Source organism: Glycine max, chromosome 5 (genome assembly GCF_000004515.6).
Source record: "Glycine max cultivar Williams 82 chromosome 5, Glycine_max_v4.0, whole genome shotgun sequence".
In the NCBI taxonomy this organism is placed as follows: domain Eukaryota; kingdom Viridiplantae; phylum Streptophyta; class Magnoliopsida; order Fabales; family Fabaceae; genus Glycine; species Glycine max.
In genome coordinates, this window is record NC_038241.2 from 30,847,635 (window position 1) to 30,865,793 (window position 18,159).

The following is an 18,159-nucleotide window of genomic DNA, read 5'->3' on the forward strand; positions in this document are numbered from 1 at the left end:
TTAATAAAGACTAAAAGGTAATTAAAATACAAATTATAGGGACTAAAAATATTATTTTTAAACTATAAGACTAAAAGAGAATTAAAATAAAAATTATAAAGACTAAAAATATCACTTTTAAACTATAAGAACTAAAAAAAATAAAATGTAAATTATAGAAACTAAAAAAATTACTTTCAAACTATAAAAATTAAAGAAATATAAATTGTGAAAGATCTAATTTAACCTTAGAATAAACTTAGAGTTTGTTGTAATTTAATAAAGAAAACACTGGAAACGACATGTTGGGAGATTTTATTTGCCTCAGAAGTGGGAACTCAGGAAAGGATAACCAATTGATTGTGGCAATTAGGTATAATCACTGCACCGCAGTCTCAGCTACAAAACTTAATTCTGTTTGACCGAATTAGTCATAAACTTCAAAGGATACCGTTAATGTGTCAAAAGTATTTCAAATTAGAGTTCTAAAACTTAGCACCCAAACAATTAGAGTGGTTGGTATATAAAAGCATACTTGAATGCTACTGGTGGAAAGTGAATACGAATTCACCTCCAATTCACATTTGGCACAGATTTTTTCAACTTATGAATAATGCTAAATGGTACAATTATTTTGGCATTCAAATTTCTCTTTTATGTCGTCAACAATTAAAACCGTATCTCCCCATGTATATGTGACGACCCGTAGGTATATATACACAAACAAAGACATTATTTAGTACCATAAATAGCATTAATATCAATTTTCAAATGTTGAAATAATTTGTTTGAATAATTTTTATATCATGATTAACTTCTAATAGTTTTGTATATACGTAGCATGATAAGAAATATTTGGATTCTATTGTCCGATAGCAATTGAAATAATTGTTAGTCTTGCCTAGCCATGTATGCTTCGTGTTCTTATCTTTCCTTGTTTTTGAAAGTGATTTGGAAAACCACCTGTTATGACTCTACACTTTGAACTTGTATTCCCTATTTCCTTTAAAATAAGCCAAAGACATATTAACTGAAATAAAAGGGTTACTCCAAGTTTCCAACCCATTTTTAAACAAGGACTTGTGCTTTTCTAGCAACATTATTTTATTATAGGGTGTTGGACATTTTAGTGTAATTGATCTCTTTATTATGTTAAAATAAGAGTGCACGCTTGTTTTAATGTAATAACGAGATGCTCGGTTTAGGCAAATTTTGGAAGTTACATGGAAGTTAAATTTTGGAAGTTACATGGAAGTTATTTTTCAAGAAAAGACAGGTTTTTAAAAAGATAAACTTCCATCAACCGCCAACCGTTTTTTTTTTTTCAAAGGATAAAACTTCCATAACTTCCTTCAACCGCCAAAAACCACCTGTTCTTTGATTATAAATAATCATCCTGGTTCAGAAAGCATAACATGTGAAAAACTCACAAGACCAAAACAAAACTCTTGAATTATAATCTTCTGATTTTATCCGATTGAACAATTTTGGTTGAACCCCGAAATTTGATTCAATCTGAAAGTGTTTATACACGACTTCAGATTTATCCAGTATCATCTCGATTTTTCAAATTAACCAACAAAAGATTGAATCAAATTTTTCGAGATGACGAACGATAGTTCGAAGATGACAAGCAAGTTTGCGAAGTTGGACAAGTTTGAAGGGCAGGATTTCAGAAGATGGCAGAAGAAGATGCACTTTCTCTTAACAACATTGAATGTGGTGTATGTGCTGAGTACACCGATGCCGGTGTATATGGAAGGCGAAACTCTGGATCAAACAAGGAAGCGTTCGAAATGGGAGAACGACGATTACATTTGTCGTGGACACATTCTGAATGGTATGTCTGACTCTCTCTTTGATATTTATCAAAATGTTGAGTCTGCTAAGGAATTATGGGACTCTCTTGAATCCAAGTATATGGCAGAAGATGCCTCAAGTAACAAATTCTTAGTTAGTAATTTCTTTAATTACAAAATGATTGATTCGAGGCCTGTTATGGAGCAATATAATGAACTGCTGCGGATTTTGGGTCAGTTTACTCAACATGATTTGAAAATGGATGAATCCATTGCAGTTTCATCTATAATTGATAAACTGCCTTCTTCTTGGAAAGACTTCAAGCATACCTTGAAACATATGAAGGAAGAGTTGACTCTGGTTCAACTCGGCAGTCATTTCATGATTGAGGAGTCGCTGAGGGCTCAGGAAATTGACAAAGTCAATAATAAAACCGTAGCAGGTTCCTCTTCCGTTAATATGGTAGAGGAAAGTGGAACAGTTAAGCAAAATTACAATGCTAAAGGTAACAAATGAAAATTTCAAGGAAATAAGAACAAAGGTCCAAACAAACAGACAAAATTGTCATGTTGGAAGTGTGGGAAACCTGGTCATTTAAAGAGGGATTGCCGGGTGTTCAAAGGAAAGAACAAGGCTGGTCCAAGTGGGTCTAATGATCCTGAAAAGCAACAAGGTCAGATTGTAGTGAATAATTTTAATTCGAATACGAATTCAAATTATGTATCACTAATATCTGATGCATTCTATGTGCAGGATGATGACGTTGCTTGGTGGTTTGATTCGGGAGCAACAAGCCATGTGTGCAAAGATCGTCGTTGGTTCAAGGAATTTAGACCAATTGATGATGGCTCTATTGTGAAGATGGGCAATGTTGCAACTGAACCAATCCTAGGATTAGGTTGTGTGAATTTAGTTTTTACTTCCGGAAAAAGATTGTATTTGGATAATGTCTTATTTGTACCTGGTATTCGTAAGAACTTATTGTCTGGTATGGTTTTAAATAATTGTGGTTTCAAGCAAGTACTTGAAAGTGACAAGTACATCTTGTCAAGACATGGTTCGTTTGTTGGATTTGGTTATCGTTGTAATGGAATGTTTAAATTAAACATTGATGTTCCTTTTGTTCATGAATCTGTTTGTATGGCCTCGTGTAGTTCTATAACTAATATGACAAAATCAGAAATTTGGCATGCTAGATTAGGACATGTTCATTACAAAAGATTAAAAGATATGTCAAAAACAAGTATGATTCCTCCTTTTGATATGAACATTGAAAAATGCAAAACTTGCATGTTGACCAAGATCACTAGGAAACCTTTTAAGGATGTTAAAAGTGAGACTAAAGTCTTAGACCTTATTCATAGTGATTTGTGTGATTTGCATGCTACTCCATCATTAGGTCATAAAAAATATCTTGTTACTTTTATTGATGATGCATCAAGGTATTGTTATGTATATTTATTAAATACAAAAGATGAAGCTCTTGATAAATTTAAAATTTATAAGAAAGAGGTAGAACTTCATCAAAATGGGCTAATCAAAACTCTTCGTACGGATAGGGGAGGTGAGTATTATGATCCGGTTTATTTTCAATCTACTGGAATAATACATCAAACTACAGCTCCCTATACACCACAACAGAATGGTGTAGCCGAAAGGAAGAATAGAACCTTGAAAGAAATGGTGAATTCCATGTTATCCTATTCGGGTTTAAGTGAAGGATTTTGGGGTGAGGCTATGTTGACAGCCTGTTACTTGTTGAACCGAATTCCTAACAAAAGGAATAAGGTTACCCCATATGAACTTTGGCACAAAAAGACACCAAATTTGAGTTATCTCAAAATTTGGGGATGTAGGGCTGTAGTCAGGCTTACAGAACCTAAAAGGAAAACCATAGGTGAAAGAGGTATAGATTGCATATTTATTGGATATGCTGAACATTCTAAAGTATATAGATTCTATGTGCTAGAATCTAATGATTATGTTGCTGTGAACTCGGTTATAGAGTCACGGGATGCTATCTTTGATGAACAAAGGTTTACATCTATACCTAGGCCAAAGGACATGAATTCCATGTCGAAAGTCTCAGTTAATATTGAGGATATACCTTCAACTAGTACTGAAACTAGAAAGAGTACGAGAGTAAGAAAGGCTAAGTCATTTGGTGATGACTTTCAACTCTATTTGGTTGAAGGGTCAAGGAATGATATTGAATTTCAATATCAATATTGCCTTAATGTTGAGGAAGACCCAAAGACTTTTAGTGAAGCAATGGCTTCAAGGGATGCTGTATTCTGGAAAGAAGCAATCCAAAGTGAGATGGATTCCATCATGCAAAATAATACTTGGAAATTGGTTGACTTACCTCCTAGATGTAAGCCATTAGGATGTAAGATGATCTTTAGGAGAAAGATGAAAGTGGATGGTACTGTTGACAAGTACAAAGCTAGATTGGTTATCCAAGGCTTTAGGCAAAAGGAGGGTATTGATTTTTTCGATACATATGCTCCTGTTGCTAGGATATCCACTATTAGACTGTTGTTAGCACTTGCTGCTATCCACAATCTGATGATTCACCAAATGGATGTGAAAACTGCATTCTTAAATGGTTAATTGGATGAAGAGATATACATGAAACAACCTGAAGGGTTTGTTATGCCAGGAAATGAAAATAAGGTGTGTAAACTGATGAAATCTCTTTATGGCTTGAAACAAGCGCCTAAGCAATGGCATCAAAAATTTGATGAGGTTGTGTTGTCTAGTGGTTTTGTTATAAACCAAGCAGATAAATGTCTATACAGCAAGTTTGATACTCATGGCAAAGGAGTTATCATTTGTCTGTATGTAGACGACATGTTGATCTTTGGTACCGACCAAGATCAAGTTGATGAAACTAAGGCATTTTTGTCTTCTAAGTTTGATATGAAAGATATGGGGGAGGCGGATGTGATCTTAGGAATAAAGATCAAACGTGGAAACAATGGTATTTCCATCTCTCAATCACATTATATTGAGAAGATATTGGAGAAATTTAATTTTAAAGATTGTTCTCCGGTAAGTACTCCCATTGATCCTAACCTGAAGCTATTACCTAATAAAGGTGTAGCAGTGTCTCAACTTGAATACTCAAGGGCGATAGGATCACTCATGTATGCAATGATTAGTACTAGGCCTGATATAGCTTATGCTGTTGCTAAACTCAGTAGGTTTACAAGTAATCATAGTTCTCATCATTGGCAAGCTATGAATAGAGTATTCAAGTACTTAAAGGGAACCATTGACTATGGTTTGACATATACTGGATTTCCTTCGGTTATTGAAGGTTACTCTGATGCAAGTTGGATAACCAATATGGAGGATTATTCATCCACAAGTGGTTGGGTATTCCTCCTTGGAAGAGGTGCTATCTCTTGGGCATCCAAGAAACAGACCTGCATTACAAATTCAACAATGGAATCTGAATTTGTAGCTTTAGCAGCAGCTGGTAAAGAAGCTGAGTGGCTAAGAAATCTAATCTATGAGATTCCATTGTGGCCCAAACCTATACCTCCCATGTCTATCAGGTGTGATAGTCAGGCAACTTTGGCTAAGGCATATAGTCAAGTGTATAATGGGAAGTCTAGACACTTGGGTGTTAGACACAACATGGTTCGGGAGTTAATCATGCATGGTGTGATATCAGTGGAGTTTGTGAGAACTCAGCATAATTTGGCCGATCATTTAACCAAAGGGTTAAGTAGAGATCTCATGAAAAGGTCGGCTGTGGGATTAGGATTAAAGTCCATCTGAAATCTCTTATGTTAAGATACCCAATTCCCATCTAATATGACATTAGGTGCTGAATTCAATGTGGGAAGCTTAACATGTAGAGATTGGAACACATCATCGAAAGTATCCCAAAAGGAATGTGTTCGGTTCTGCAAGTTAAGGAGGTTGAAGTATAACTTCTCAATGGTTCTTTTGAAAAATTGCATTTGCAGGTGCAAAAAAAAAAAAAAAAAAGAAAAGAAAAGGACTACCTATATAAGCATGAAGTTTAGCCGCTTCAAGAAGCTGGGACTTGGCTTTGATATGCTTATGAAGGATAGGGACACAGGCTAGTAAAACTAGTGTCGAGCAAGAGTAATGTTATAAACTAGTGTGCAGATTATCTTCATGTATTCATTATGAATAGAAAGGGTTCAATCCTTAGTGACACCTTGATATTCGAATATTTGAAACGTGTAATTTGCTAAGATGAAATTCAATCGTCACGATATTTCATCTATGCAGTAGTTTGTGGTATGTTATGACTTTGGTAATTTGATTGGTAATTACACTAAAATGGGGGAGGTTTGTTGGACATTTTAGTGTAATTGATCTCTTTATTATGTTAAAATAAGAGTGCACGCTTGTTTTAATGTAATAACGAGATGCTCGGTTTAGGCAAATTTTGGAAGTTACATGGAAGTTAAATTTTGGAAGTTACATGGAAGTTATTTTTCAAGAAAAGACAGGTTTTTAAAAAGATAAACTTCCATCAACCGCCAACCGTTTTTTTTTTTCAAAGGATAAAACTTCCATAACTTCCTTCAACCGCCAAAAACCACATGTTCTTTGATTATAAATAATCATCCTGGTTCAGAAAGCATTACGGGTGAAAAACTCACAAGACCAAAACAAAACTCTTGAATTATAATCTTCTGATTTTATCCGATTGAACAATTTTGGTTGAACCCCGAAATTTGATTCAATCTGAAAGTGTTTATACACGACTTCAGATTTATCCAGTATCATCTCGATTTTTCAAATTAACCAACATAGGGAACATAGGATTAGTACACTGTACACCAATAAGAAAACAAAAACTTTAGCCTATAAAAGATGTGCAAAAAACCACAACCGAGGTAAAAACTCTTAATGTGATCCATCAACTCAATAATATGGACAGTTTCAATTCTAAAGATAATGCCATTTCTTACATGCCAGACATACCATATTAATTTTATTTTAAATAATCATAATATTTCAGAAAAAAAAAACAGCACTTCATATTTATCGTTAGAATTAAGACTACGAGTGGTTAATTTAACTATCTGCATGAGTTTCAAAAATCATAAGGTAAAGTCTTAAGTAAAATTTAATGATTAAAAGTTATATGTTGCAAAGCAAGTAACGTGGAAGTAAACTTAGTATCTTTCCTTTCTACTTGCATTTCAACTAATCCAACCTATCTAATTTATGTTTGTGATCACAATGCCTCAATTTTCAGAAGCAGAACATTAATGATTCAACTTCGATCAAAGAGCATCATAAAGGGACTTCCTAACCCAGTAAGAATCAGCATTAAAAGCTTTGTTATATAAAGACTTGGATTCCTCATAATTCTCCATCCACAACAAAAAACTGTTGGATTTTTTGGCTCCCTTCCTATGTAGAGTAAAGACCCAAATGAGAAGGTTCATATGTCTTACTTATTTAAGTGGAGTGGGGTCAGATTAGAGAGTGAGATACATTGAGAGAGACTCATTTGAAAGGGAAAAATAGTTACAAATCATTGAGAGAGAAAGAAGGAGAGGAAAAATCATTGTGATTTTCGCATACCCACTAGAGAGCGTTTTTTAGATTGCAACTGTGGATTTGTTCACCGTTGGATCCGGCTGATTTTTGGATAGAAGGAAAAAAGATATCTGGAGAGAGAGATAAGTGTTTCATATTATTTGCTCTATATTTTGGGATTTTATCTTCTTGTCTCTATTGTACTAATTGGGGGTTTGTTTTGATTTGACTATTTGTAGCACGTTTTAGTACACTTGTTGGAGGTTCTCTTGTATCTTCAATGATTATAGTGGAGTTATTTCTTTGGTCTAGACGACCCGTGGTTTTTACCCTTCACATTAAACAAATTGTGTTTCTGTTTTCTTTAATTTCTATCTTGCGCTCTATGCTTTATTGGTGCTCCTCACAGGTTCTTGCAAGTTTTGGGGAATTTATTTTCGCTGTCTATTACTTTGTTATAGAGTTTGTTATTGTGTTGGCCTATTTCCCCCATCAGAGTGGTATTAGAGCTCTTGGTTAAGGGGTTGTTTTTCTACTTGCTTGAACGATGGAGGCACATATGAAAATGGTATCCTTGAGTGGAGCAAGGTATCACTTTTGTAAGGGAAAGATGAAGGACTTGTTATTTGTGAAGAATATGCATCTTCCGGTCTTTGGCACACAAAAACCAGATTCTATGTCTGATGAAGAGTGGGGTTTTGAACATGAACGTGTATGTGGTTTTATTAGACACTTTGTAGATGAACCCATTTATAATCTTATTTCTCATGAGACATATGCAGGAACTTTGTGGCAAACTCTTGAGTCTTTGTATGCTTCTAAATCAGGGAGCAAAAAATTGTATCTATTGAAGAGCTTTGTTGAATTGAAGTACAAGGATAGGGCTCCATTTACTAAGCACTTGAGTGAATTTCAAGGACATTGTGATTAGTTGTCAGCCGCAGGTATCGACTTTGATGATGACCAGTTGGGATTGTTCCTATTAATAACTCTACCTGATTCATGGGAGACATTCCGGATCTCTATGATTAGTGTTGCCCTCAATGGTATTTTTTCTTTGCAAATGGCAAAGACTAGTGCTCTTAATGAAGAGATGAAAAGGAAGACACAAGGTATTTCTTCTCAGTCAGAGGTGCTTGTTACTGAAAATAAGGGAAGAAGTCAGAAGAAGATGATGAAGGGTGATAGAGACGAGAGCAGGAGCAACTCTAGGTCTCGGTACAAGAATGTTGAGCGTCATTATTGTCACAGAACAGGGCATATCCAAAGGAATTGTTTTCTATGGAAGAAGGAGAGTAAAGACAAAAAGGGTAAGCAAAAAGAGAAGGATCGTGATGATGACCGTGTGACTACTGCTACCAGTGATTTGCTTCATCTTGTATCTGATGAGAGCATGTGAATAATTGATAGTGGTGCTACACTGCATGTTACAGCCAGGAAGGAGTTCTTCACATCTTACACTCCAGGTGATTTTGGAGTCTTGAAGATGAGTAATGATGGCGTGTCCAAGGTGATTGGTGTTGCTGATGTTTGTTTGCAAACCAACATGGGAATGTAGTTGCTACTTAGAGGAGTGAAACATGCTACAGATGTCCGCTTTAATTTGATCTCTGTGCAAGTACTTGATGATGCTGGTTATGATAACCACTTTGGTTCTAGAAAGTGGAAACTCACCAAGGGTAACTTGGTTGTGGCCAAGGGGGAGAAAATTTCAAAGTTGTATTGGACGAAAGCTTTGGTTGCTAGAGACAGTGTGAATGCTATGGATATGGAGGCATCTTTGTGGCACCTAAGGCTTAGTCATATCAGTGAGAAGGGGCTGAATTGTTTAGCCAAGAAGGATATGCTTCCAAGATTGAAGAATGCAAATTTGGAGAAATGTTCTCATTGCATGGTTGGTAAGCAAACCAGAGTTTCCTTCAAGAAGCATCCTCCCTCCAAAAAATTTGAGTTGCTTAAATTGGTGCATTAAGATGTTTGTGACCCTTTAAAGGTGAAATCATTTAGTGGTGCTGATATGATGACTAAGGCATTACTAAGAGGGAAGTTTAAAGCTTGTTGTGGGATTGTCGGTTTGGCAGTCATCTCCACATAGTTGTGAGGGGGAGATTTGTTGGGTTTTTTGGGCTCCCTTCCTATGTGGAGTAAAGGTCCAAATGAGAAGACTTGTATGTCTCACTTATTTAAGTGGAAAGAAGTCAAATTAGAGAGTGAGATATAGTGAGAAAGACTCATTTAAGAGGGGAAAACAATTACAAATCATTGAGAGAGAAAGAAGGAGAGGGAAAATCATTGTGATTTTTGCATACTCACTAGAGAGCGTTTTTCAGATTGCAACCACGGATTCGTTCACCGTTGGATCGAGCTGATTTTTGGAAAGAAGGTTTTACGCGCATGGTACTTCAAATTTTATGGTTGGATCGGGAAAAAGATATCTGGAGAGATAGATAAGTGTTTCGCATTATCTGTTCTATATTTTGGGGTTTATCTTCTTGTCTCTATTGTACCAATTGGGGGTTTGTTTTGATTTGACTGTTTGTAGCATGTTTTAGTCCACTTGTTGGAGGTTCTCTTGTATCTTCATTGATTATAGTGGAGTTATTTCTTTGGTTTGGATGACCCGTGGTTTTTACCCTTACATTTAGGGGTTTTCCATGTTAGACAAACTGTATCTTTGTTTTCTTTAATTTCTATCTTGCGCTTTATACTTTATTGTTGCTCCTCATAAGTTCTTGCAAGTTTGGGGAAATTTATTTCCACTGTCTATTACTCTGTTATAAAATTTGTTATTGTGTTGACCTATTTCCCCATCCAAAACTACTTCTGAATTCAGTTAACACACCAACCCCACATCCAAAGGTTCAGTTCAATATGGCAACCTTGTCAAGTTTTGCTTCTTTGGCCATTCTAAGTTTAGTTCTAGTAATTGGTGTCATTATCTCTAGGGCTGAAGCTAAGCCAAGGGCATTCTTTGTATTTGGAGATTCACTTGTTGATAATGGAAATAACAATTACATGGCTACCACGACATGTGTCGATGCCCCTCCTTATGGGATTGATTATCCTCCAAGTCATAGACCAACTGGCTGTTTCTCCAATGGCTACAACATTCCTAATCTTATCAGTTAAGTTCACATATTGAACCATGTTTTGGCTTCAATATTCATCTTTTAAGCTTCATTTTCATCATGCATATTTGAATTTTTGAACCTTTTTTGTCATGTAGCTTTGCATATAATAATTAGCTCAACATAGACACAGTTTATGGCTAACTATGTGAATTGTTTCAGGTCAACGACTAGGTGCTGAGTCTACATTGTCATACTTGAGTCCAGATGAAATAAACTCTTTGTTGGTGCCAATTTCACTTTAGCCATAATTGGAATCCTTAATGACACTGGAATTCAGTTTGTAAGTTCATTACTTACTATATATATAGTTACTTTTTCCTATGATATCTAATGCGTGTCATGCCCAAAAACCTTTAAAAATAACACAAGATAAATTCTAAAATAATCAATACAATTGTAAAGTTTATTGCTAATCATAATGATTCCACTTAAAAATGATTGCATGCAACTTTTGCATATAAATGTGATCAGAATGTATAGACAACTACAATATTTTAAAGAGTACCAAAACCGAGTGAGTGCTATAATTGGAGCTTCACAGGCTAAGAGCTTGGTGAATCAAGCACTAGTACTCATCACTGTAGGTGGTAATGATTTTGTAAACAACTACTTCTAGGTGCCTAATTCAACAACGTCTCGCCAATACTCATTACCTCAATATGTCAAGTATCTCATTTGAGTACCAAAAACTTTTGCAGGTAACACCCTTTTGATTAAACAAAAGGGTTGATACTTAATGTCTTATGATCACTCTTTGTGATAGTCATATATATATATATATATATATATATATATATATATATATTGCAGGAACAGGACCCTTGGGTTGTGTTCCTTCAGAATTGGTGAAATGTGGCAGAAATGCAGAATGTGCTCCTGAACTTCAACAAGCTGCATAATTGTTTAACCCACAACTCGAACAAATGTTGCTACAACTCAACAGGAAAATGGGAAATGAAATTTTTATTGCTGCAAACATAGGAAAATGCACAACAACTTCGTTACTAACCCCCAACAATTTGGTACTACACACTACTAGTACTAATTAATTTTCATGTTGTCTACCTAGTTTCTCACAATCATTGTTTTTTGAATTGTGATCACAATCAAGGTTTTAAAAAATAGCCCATGATCACTAATGTAGCTGCAACATAAATAATTGTGACAGCATAATCCAGCAATTATAGGCCTATCAATAGCATATGTTTGCAATTTTCTACCAAAGAATGTGAAAAGCTATGACTCACTACTAAAAAACTTGTTTTTTTACGACACACATTCTAAGACGGTTATACGGAAACCGTCTTAGAATGTGACGCGGTGGTATTTTTGCAATTAAGATCACTGTATTTTATTTTTATGACGCACATTCTAAGACGGTTATGAAAAAACTGTCTTAGAATGTGATACAGTTACATTTCTATAATTATTGAAAACTTAAACGACAACAGATTTCAAGAAAGAATCGCCTTCATATTCGTTCCTTTATAATGTTTACTAATTACTAACCCTAGCTTGCAAGCTCAGCCATTTGCTCATCCTCCCCCATCTCTCAACCACTCCACCCTATGTATGACGCCGCACCACACACAAAACCTCCCCGCCACACACAAAACCTAAAACGCGTATCACTCCCTTTCTCAGTCACTCACTCAGCAAAAGAGAAGTGTCGACAGTTTGGATGGTGGGTGCTTCATCAACGACAACAACCTGTGGCGGAGGACAGGGTTCTCGTCGCTCTTGGAGTTCACATTGGGCAGAGCAACTTCTCTGCATTGCGCTGGGATGCAAAACCCTTGCTGCAATCACCACCACGGCACAGCCGCACACCTCAGAGACGCCACCGCAACCAGGTTTGCGTCTCTTTTGTTTGGCTCTCTTATTGAACTTTGCTTCTTTTTTTTTGTGGTTGGGGCAAATACCTCTCTAAATGCAGGAGTCTTAAAATAATTTTTATGGTGTCACCTTTGTTATTCCTTTTCCATAGTGGCAATAGTTGATCCACTGAATCTCTAGGCACAAGCAAAATGAATTGAAGAATCTTTTGATATTATCGATGACTTAAAACATATATATTCTCTTCTGTGATTACTTTCCATGCTAGTGTGGGCCAAAATCCATATCTATGTGAATCAGGTCAATGCAATTTCGAGAAGAAACAGAAGAACATTGCTACGCCCATAGTAGCATCAATTAGTGGGGTGTTGATTCTTCTAGTAGCCGTGGCAATATTGTGGACCCTTAAAAGGAGAAAATCAAAAGGTAATGCTGCGATTTTAAAATATTCGTATTTTTTATCAATGATTTTCCAAACAAATTCATTCTTGACCTATTAATTTTCCAATATTGTAGAAAAATCAACAGCTTTAATGGAAGTGAATGATGAAAGTAAAATCTCACGCCTGCAATCCAAAGAAGAAGATGATTCATTACTGCAAGTCAAAAAACAAATATATTCATACTCTGACGTCCTTAAAATCACCAACAATTTCAATACAATTATTGGTAAAGGAGGATTTGGAACAATTTACCTGGGCTATATGGATGACAGTCCAGTTGCAGTGAAAGTGCTTTCTCCATCGATTGTACATGGCTTTCAACAATTTCAAGCAGAGGTAATTTTTTAATCGCTTTACACTAGCTTTTTTAGATAAGTAACAAATATATATGGTTAAACATGGTTGTGATTTTTATTTCCAGGTTAAACTTCTAATCAGAGTTCATCACAAAAACTTAACATCCCTTATTGGTTATTGCAATGAAGGAACCAATAAGGCTTTCATATATGAGTATATAGCTAATGGGAACTTACAAGAACATCTCTCTGGTTAGTTGTCAAATAAAATTAATTTCTTGTTAAAAATGTGTGCAACTCAATTTCCAAAGTAGGTTTGTATTCTGAAACTCTGGATATAGAAATTTTCATATGATTAACTTCTAGTCAACAAAAACCAACATGTAAAGAAAGTTACACAACTTGTTCCTGTAGGTAAACACAGCAAATCAACGTTCTTGAGCTGGGAGGACAGACTTCATATAGCAGTGGATACAGCCTTAGGTCAGAAACTAAACTTCAAATTATTTTGACAGTTTTGTTAAGTCCCTTTTTACCCTCTTAATATGTTTACTGTTAATGTTATTTGCTTACTGACTTGCTTTTGCTTACTGTTAATGTTATTTATCTAATTTTTTTAAGCAACTAAAGATTTAAAACCAAACTATTAATAGTTTTTAAATTTAAAATCACTTAATATTTATTAAATAATACAACTTGTTTTTTCATGCTTTGCTAAGTGATTCTGCAATCCTTGACATTGAACCCCTACATTTAATTAGTTGCTGAATGCTATTTGTTTATACCTAGTTTCTATGGGACCAAAGATATAAAATAAACTTTGTTGAGTTTCTTTAATTTCTAACTGAATGGTTTTGAAACTGCAAAAGCATTGGCTTCCAATTAATGTGAGTGTGTGTGTGTGTGGATTTTGCTGAATTCTGAATTAATGAGTAAGGAATACGAAAATGAAAATGAAACCAAGAGAGGAATCATCTGTAAATTGGAATTCATTAATTGGTTGAAGATAAACTCTTCAAAATATCTTGTACTTGTCATAATAGCAACGGATGTTCTTCTTGTCCCAATTTCCATACAGTAGCTGATGTGATCCTATCAACTTTTTGCATGAGAAAACCTCTATAGATACATGTATACAGAAAATCATTGAGTCTAATGAATAAGGGTGTAAGCACCCCTTTGTGCTTAAAAGTTAAAACTGGTTTTTGTCTATATTACTACCAAATGATATGTAAGGAGAGACAAGGTGGTAGTTGAAACTGGTTTGTTAATATCATAGCAGGTAGTTCATTCTTAAAAAACACCAATATATATAGGAAATAAGACAGGTAGCTTTCTGGATCAGGAAATCTGATCACGCTAATTACTCAATAAAAAAATTGTATGTTCATTCACATCTATGAAATTATGTGTTTCTCCATACACTAGTTGTAATCCTGATTATTTAGCTTTTATAGGTTGAAGGAAAGAGGTGCTAGGCTACTAGTTTGATGAGAACAGCTTATTGAATGAGTCATGAGTGGTTGTGCTTGCCGGTTATGATATAAATTGTTGGCATCTAAACCTATTAGATTTCAGTGTTAGTAACATAGTTCATGCTGTTAGGTTGTGTTGCTGCTGCCTTTAATTACAGTATAAAGGTTTTCAATTTCCTGCTGCAAGTTCTGATTTTTAATTTATGTTGTCAGATTCTATGTTTGTAGTTGCTCACTTTCTCCTTAGAACTACTACAAAGAAGTTGGGTTATCTTTTGATAATATTAAGGTTTCACATCACATATGCTTTATGGTATGGTAAAGTCATACTTTTATTTTTTATTTATACTTTTGTGAATTAACATTAAATTATCCCCTTAGAAAAAGTTACAATCTTATATACATTTACAGGAAATATAAAAGAAAGTTTTTTATGCAAGAGTAAGAGAAATGAGTATTGAGTTATTGACCATTGGAATTTATTATAGATGGTTAAGATCATTAGAATATAAAACTAACGTCATTTTTTTAAATGGTCATGTTATATTAAAAAACTTTCCATCTTAATCATATGACTTAGATTTGCTATATATGCAAGATGTTTATTGTGACAGCTAGCTGCAATCTATCTATTAGAAAAATAAGTTAGACGCACGAAATGCCATTGAGGTAGCTAATGATCTACTCAAACTCCTTTACTTTGCTTTTGTAGTATAAAATTTGAATGAGTTACATTAACTTGTCATCTATATATGTTTGCCTATGTCAACTATTGGATCTCAAACGAACTTTAAAACAATTTCCATCAATTAATCTATGTACTTAGTGATCAAAAGATCAATTAGTTCATGAATATCAAACTATGCTTGCCGAGAAACTTCTACATAAATCAGATTACGATATTGATTCAGAGATACTGTCATACCCTAATTTCGTCCGGGGACCGTCCGTTGTTGGGATGCGACCCTCGTTTGACCACTTCGAGGTACTTGGCACCCATCGTTAGACAATTCGTAAAGTTCCGTGACATGCCAGAAATTAAAAGGAAGTGTTAGTGCACAATTCGTAAAGTTTCGTAACGTTCTGGAAGGCAAAAAAGGGATGATTACGTAATCCGTAAGGTTTCGTAACATTACGGAACGAAAACAAGCATCGTTACGAAATTCGTAAAGTTTCGTAACGTTACGGAAAAAGAATCACCAAAAAAAGCAAGGGTGTATTTAGTAAAAATGCGGGTGCAAATAGCAATCAGGCCCACTTGGGCCTTCCAAAATATTCCTCCAGAAGGCGGTTGCTTCTGGAGGAAGCAACCTAGCTCGCCTGGGCGAGCTGGGTGGCAAGCTTCTCCCCTATTTTCCTATAAATAGGGGGAGAAGTGAAAGGGAAAAATGTTCAGCCCTCCTGATAATTCGAGATCACTTGAAATTAGTGAAAAAAATTGTTTCCGTGAAGAAAATTCAAGCCAAGGCGTTTCCGTGGGTGATTTCGCGAAGATTTTCAACCGTTCTTCGACGTTCTTCGTTCGTTCTTCGTCGTTCTTCAGTCTTCAACCGGTAAGTTCCCGAAATCGAACTTTTCAATTCATTCTATGTACCCTTAGTGGTCCTCATTTGTTTTCACGTGCTTTTATTTTCGTTTCATTTACTTTCCGTACCCCCTTTTGACGTGCTTTAGTCATTTACTTAAGTCATGTTCTCGCCTTATCAAAAAATAAAATAAATTTCCACTGATCATTTGAGTTGTAATATCCGTTAATTTCTGTTAAAATAAAATCCGACCGTTCGTTCATGCCGTAACCACGTTGGAAACCAAAAAGAGGTAAAATAATAATATAATAATAAAAAATATCTTTTAGTAAAATAAATCAAAAAAATCAATTTGACGTTTTTTCTTTGGGATTTCTTTTTCTTAATCGAATCAACTAATAACCAAAGTGAAACCAAGGCTAAAATTAATTCATAAACCAAACTTTTTGTCATCACATAAAAAAGCCATTTTCAAAGGTCCAACGCCTTGAAATGGTCTTTTCCGCTTTTATTGGTTAAGTGTAGATTTCTAAAAAGCCTAAAATCAATATGTAACTTTGTTACCTCTTTCAAAAATAAAGAAATCATTAATGGTCCAATGCCTTAATGTTTTCTCACTTTTCAAAAGAATCGAATGATTGTCTAAATGGTCCAACGCCTTAAATGACCTTTCATTAAATAAAAACATATCTTGCAAAAAAGGATAAAAAAAATAACTTAACCAAAACGCTTTGTTCAAGAAAGAACTACGTAGGTTTGATTTCCTTATCACAATTGAGGAATACGTAGGAGCAAGGGAAACACCCATGTCGACCACAAAAAGATAAAAACATAAAAAGGCATAAAAAAGACATAAGAATGTAAAAAGGGAAAATAACATAAAATTGAAGTCATATTTGCACATTCGATTAAGGGTTGTCGTCTCTTGTGACGGACGTGTGGGGTGCTAATACCTTCCCCGTGCGTAAATACAACTCCCGAACCTTTCGCTTAAAATTCGTAGATCACGTCTTTTCCGGTTTTTCCGACGTTTTCCTCAAATAAACGTTGGTGGCGACTCCGCGCGTATTCCTTTCTTGGGACACGTACCCGTGAGTCACGCGTCGCCCTCCCGCCGAAGGGTAGGTTGCGACAGTTGGCGACTCCACTGGGGAATGTCTTTAGAGAGTTAGGCCATTTAATCTTGTGCAAATGTTTCATCATGACTTTCTCCTTTGTTGGTTTCCCTTTATTTCTCTTATGTTCTTGTGTATATAACTCGTTGATGCTTTTAGTGCGTTTTAAAATGTATGCATGAGGTAAATATTCATTCATTTGATGCACACAAACACCAACACTATTTGCACACACGGTGAGTTGAAAAAGGGCCATATACCCAGGTTCATGGGAACATAAGAAGTGGAGGTGAATCTGTGATCATGCTAGGTCTCCGACTTGCTTGATTACAGTGAACCCTCATCTAGAATTTTTCTCTTTGATAACATATTATTGCTAGTAGTCCCTACTGTTGCAATATGTCCTTCGAAGGGAATGATACCTCTAGAGACCATCAAGAGAGATATAACCACCTTGGGAATTATCACTAAAAGCCTTTTTAGCTCCCTCTCATATAGGTCCCTAAAATAGGCGCACGAAGCAAACACGCTGCATGCCATTTTTTCACATTGCCATGCATGTAGTCAAAGTGACATGTACCCCTTTGCTTATATTTTGGTTGTGAATATTGTCGTGTTGTGCCTTTCGCATATACATCATGCACAAGTTCTGTCTTGATCCCCTCTCTTTGGCAAACCAACGAAGGGTCTGTGTCACCTTCTTAAATACATATGTTGGGCACTTTGCTACCCCAAGACGTTGTATCTAAGAAGGAGACAATTTCCCGGACTCCCGTATTCATAAATTGCATCTGTGTCATATGCATTTCTTCATGCATTCATCCATTCCACCCACGATAGATGTCGGAGTTTTGATTCGCACCGAGTTTTTGTTTCACTTTAGTAAACATGGGGACAAATTAAGCTGGTAAAAGGTTTTATCAAGTCAAGATTAAGGGCCTAGATATCACCAGCATTAAGGAGTTGGGGCAGTTGATGGGACCTCTCCAAATGCAAGCCTTCCGCAAGGCGTACGGAAAG

The 18,159-nt window shown here is 35.5% G+C and overlaps 1 pseudogene; it reads left to right on the forward strand.

The window, feature by feature from the left end:
• The first annotated feature begins 10,188 nt into the window (after window positions 1-10,188).
• Window positions 10,189-18,159, forward strand: part of LOC102662844 (GDSL esterase/lipase At5g33370-like) — a 34,526-nt pseudogene continuing 26,555 nt past the window's right edge.